At 36.6% G+C, this 4,882-nt stretch overlaps 2 non-coding genes across 2 annotated transcripts; both read left to right on the forward strand.

The window, feature by feature from the left end:
• Positions 1–615: 615 nt before the first annotated feature.
• Positions 616–687, forward strand: Trnac-gca (transfer RNA cysteine (anticodon GCA)). Its single transcript has one exon. It is a non-coding gene; the product is annotated as a tRNA-Cys (tRNA).
• A 1,441-nt stretch (positions 688–2,128) lies between these two features.
• Trnac-gca (transfer RNA cysteine (anticodon GCA)) lies at positions 2,129–2,200 on the forward strand. Its single transcript has one exon. It is a non-coding gene; the product is annotated as a tRNA-Cys (tRNA).
• Positions 2,201–4,882: the final 2,682 nt, after the last annotated feature.

Genomic DNA, 4,882 nt, shown 5'->3' on the forward strand with positions numbered 1-4,882 from the left:
TTACATAGGAGAAGGCGTGCCTCCACAAAAAAACTGGGAAGAATCAACTCTTACTCTTAGTATTTTGTTTTTTATTTTTATCTTTTTTGGCCGACCCGCTTAGCAAGTTGCCAACTGATCAGTATGCGACAACATGACACATACATTTTTCACCAATTTCCGTAACATTCGCTGGGATTCACTAGGAATACTCTAACTAAGGTTGTTTACAAGAAAATGTTAGGTTTGCAACAGTAGTGCGATTTATAATTAACAGAAAAGTATAATAAGTAATTGATTAAATAATTTTATATATGTCTGGAAAGTTAATAAACGCAACACTTTAAAAGACTCTTCTTTTGGTAAACAAAAAAAGTAGAAATAAGAATTGATACAATTTTTTATTTTGCAACTATAAACGCACATGGTTTTATATTACTATTTACGAGTAAATCACTGTATTCCAAATTTGGAGTTATGAGCTCATCGCTTGTAGTTTTTGGTTTCGTTTTCAAAGCTTGTTAGATGCTGGCAGCATTATGCATTGGCTTGAGAAGATTGCATCATACATTTGTTGTGTGTTGACTCAAAGCATTCATATACTTAAATGTGAGCTTAAAAACAAGTTATCAGCATGGGGATATAGCTCAGTGGTAGAGCATTCGACTGCAGATCGAGAGGTCCCCGGTTCAAACCCGGGTGTCCCCTAGGAAGCAACTTTTTGCAATTAGTTGGAAAGTTTTTAAAGGAAAGATCACGGATAATTTAGTAAAAGAAAAAGCATGAAAACAAAAGCTTAGCAAATGGCGATGAAAACTTTCAACGCGTTGCATATTTTATTATTACTTTTTGTGCATTTTTAAAATTTGCAGAGTACATTTGAAAGTGTATTTTAGTTTCGCTTCGTCACCTTTTCAGCTTCGTTTTACATTTCGACTCTGTGTGTGTGTGTTGCTTTTTTTTGTAGTCATTTTTGGCATTTCGTTTTCGTGCTCTCCGTTTTCAGGTCGTGTGTCAGTGACATTGTTATCCTTTCGTTTGGTTGCTTATCCTTGTCGTCTGGCAAATGGAACCTGAATGTGTTTGCTATGTATTTTTTTTTTTGCCCGTGCTCACTTTGAAATCCCGTCGCATCTTTGAAATCTGCGCGAAATGCAAAAGAAAATTGTTTTCATTTTCCATTTTTTTGCTGTTGTTTTTTTGCTCTTGCAAATGTTGTGCTTCATTTATCATTTGCTGTTGACTTTTATGCGCGTCATAACTCCAGAAACGGACATTGATTTGACTTTGAATCCCAAATGTCCTGGAGAGTGGCTAAACCAGTTTGATTATTATCCTGTTCATCTGTCTTTTATCTCTCTCTTTACCTATCTCGCTCTCGTTCTGCAATTCACACGATGCTTGAGCTTCAACTAATTGAACCTGTAATTGGCTGCAGGTGTCCTTGGTCTCCTCCTGTTGCTGTAATTGGATGCTGTTCCTTCATTTCCAACTCTCTCTCCTTCTCTCTCTCTCTCTCTCTCTCGCTTGCAATTGCTGCAGTGGGAAAACGCTTTATTTGCATATAATCAAGCGAATTGCAAATTGCTGGCGTTAGCTCATCAATAGAAATGAGTTCTCTGACACCTTCCGTCTCTCTCTTCCTCTCTCTCTCTCTCGTCACAAGCATTTGGCTAATTTGTTGGACAAATAAATACAACGCGAGTTCGATTCATTCTCGACCCATTCACTGCTTAAACCAGAATTCCGTGGTATTTGCAAATAATTTCAATTATTATTTTCCAGGAACTCTCTTTCGTGTGGGCGTCAACAGCTTATTAAATACCTTTTATTCATTCGCATTCGCATTTGCATTTTAATTTTCATTATATTTTCCCCGCTACTTTGCTTTGGTTTTGCCTTTTTCTGAGCTAACCAAAACATGTCCATCCTTTGTTGACCATTTTATTGGGGTTTTGGGTTTCTCTGTGCACCGTCAGCTGTTGCAAAAGTTAACTGATAGCTGCGAGCATAAAACTGTTTAATCCCTGCGAACAATTTAAAGTAAAATAAATACTGCAAAGTCTGAGTAATTAACTGATGCTCTTCAGTATTGCACTGCATATAAATTTGTTTAAATAAACAGTTATTTTCAACATGATTATCACTTGGGGATATAGCTCAGTGGTAGAGCATTCGACTGCAGATCGAGAGGTCCCCGGTTCAAACCCGGGTGTCCCCTAGGAAACATTTTGCCAATTTCAATTAATGAAAATAGTGCGTGTTGAATGAAAAATTTGAAAAAAGTGAGAAAGAAATTCTTAAAAACAGAATCTCCAATAAATATTAAACAAAGAAATTATTTATATAAAAAGGGAAAAGAATACAATACATAAAGAAAATATTCTATATTAAGACTGTTAGAGATTAAATTATTTTTTCAGCTTTAGTTGCTGTCTTTTTTCTAAAAAATAAAATGTCATGTATCTTTACAGATTTTGCAATTAATGCTGCGCCCAAATACTGTAAAAAATGATCAACAAAATTTGATAAACCGTAAGTTTTTTCTTTATTATTTCAAGACTTTCTTATCTAGTAAAAAAAATACTTAAGATAAATTGATTAATTAAATAACTATCTTATCAAATGCAACATACATACATTCAATTAAAGATGAGTTTGGTGGTTTCTAGAATTATTTATTAAGTGATGAACCTGTTTAACTTAATAAGCCCCTCAACAACGCAGGAATAGTAAATGAAAATGAAACCAAACGCCTTGAAGATTAGAGTTGATTTTCTGAATTGCTGTCTTATCAAACATTACATACGATTGAAGATGAATTGATTAGCTAAATAGCTTCCTTATCAAGCATGATATACAACTGAAGATGAATTGATTAACTCAATTGTTGGTTGCGTACTTTTTCATTAAAAGTTCTTATTATAACTTGACCGATTATTAAGTCAAGTGCGCATTTGCTTAGAGATAATTAAAGGCTGCTTGCTTAGAAGTGTGTGTATTATTACTGAGTTGATTAGACAATTTCTTTGTTTTTATATATTTGAGTATCGGTTATCTAATCTGACATACTATATAGTGAAAGAATTCTTGAATATTCAAACAAAATTCCAAATAAATAAGTGAATTGTTGCACACAAGGAAATATCTTGGCGAAATAAAACACTTTCATCTGCTTTGATTAGCGACTCTCATGTCAATGTTAGTTTTACATAATTTGTGCAGTGAAAATGTTAAGTTAATGTTCTGTTTACATTGTGTGCATATGAATTGTATTATATATGTTATATTCAACAATGCCATCAACTGTCAAATTCAATTACTTGAAATCGCAACTGTTTAGCTATTTAATGAACTTGCTGCATTATTGAAATCCTTCATAACGAGCAACCTCAATTGTTGCCGGGGCAACAACATTCGGATTGCCAAGGCACAAGCATGGCACTTGCCATGAATACTGATGTATTTATTGCCATTTAAAATGTGACATTAATGTTGCATGCCGCACATTGCACAACAGTTTAAGTCGGAGATGGAGACGAAGACGAAGTCTTTGAAAGTGCTTCCTTCGGCTGCTAAGTCAGAATTCCCAGAATTTGCGCAATGGGAAAAATAACTTAATTTTTCCACATATGCGCTCATGGCAACATATAGTAGTGTGCTTACGGCATTTCCATGGTATGCAACTCATCACTTAGATAGAGAGAGAGAGAGAGTGGAAAATCTTTGCGAATATTTTGTGGCATGCCTCGTCATCTGTGATATGGATAGTTTAGTTGCTGTACTGTCGATATATAGAAGATATGTCGGTGAGGAGGCGACACTCTGTTAAATGAGCATTAATAATGCATGGCCAGCATGAACGATCGTTAGGCCGAGCGGCACGCACATTTATGTTAATGTCTCTTGGCTGGCAAAACAAAAGGAAAAGTCAGGAAAGGCAATGTTGAAAGCGAGTAAGTAAAATGCCACACAATAAGTGGATGAGTTGCTGCGTTCGAGTATTTGAGACAGTAAATACGAGTAGTTGTTGTTGTTGGAGTGGGGAGGGGGAGAGAACCTGCTGCTGCTGCTGCTGCTATAAACTGTTGCCGGTGGCAAGGACACGCAGGACACACTTGAGCTGTTCAATATTTGGGCTGTCATTGTTGTTATTCTGGCCTTGTTATTGTTATTGTTTTTGTAGTCGTGCGTGCGTTAAAGCCAACACGTTTCCTAGTGTCCCTGTTTATGTACAGCGAGTGTGACTGTGTGTGGGTGTTCGACTGTGTGTGAGTGTCGTTGTGTGTGCGTGCTTTCCAATTAAGTCGGAGAGATAAAACAAAACATGGAGCTGAGGTGAAAGCCAAAGTTTGTGTAAGCCAAGACAATGCTCAGCGGTTACAGTAACAAAAACAACATAGCTGAAAATATATATGTGTATGTATGTACTGCTACACACACAAGCACACTCACTCGAAATATGCGCCTGGCAATCAGCAAGCAAATATTATAGAGCACAAAAATCGTTGCCTACTTTTAGGCCTGCGTTGAAAGCAGCCCCAGGAAACGAAGTTTGCAAATGCGACTCGTTGCTGTCTTTCCCTTTCTGCGTGCCTCCCTTCTCACACTCGACACAATCAATAAGCATTCACCTAATCTGAATTTTCATTTTGGAAAATTGCGTTGCCGTCGCGTCTTGGCTTTTGTTTGCCGGCTCGTTGTCTACGCGTTTCGAGGTTATTATTCAATTTTCGCACAAATTGCTCACATAAGCGGATTATGTTGACTCACAAACGCACACACGCATGCATACACCTCTCGCTACACACACATGAATTGACTTTGCAGAATGTGGAATAAAAAACAAGCAATAAATCAGCTTAAAATTTACACTTTGCCGAATGTCGAATGTCTCAACAAA

This window comes from Drosophila nasuta, chromosome 2L (assembly GCF_023558535.2).
Source record: "Drosophila nasuta strain 15112-1781.00 chromosome 2L, ASM2355853v1, whole genome shotgun sequence".
In the NCBI taxonomy this organism is placed as follows: domain Eukaryota; kingdom Metazoa; phylum Arthropoda; class Insecta; order Diptera; family Drosophilidae; genus Drosophila; species Drosophila nasuta.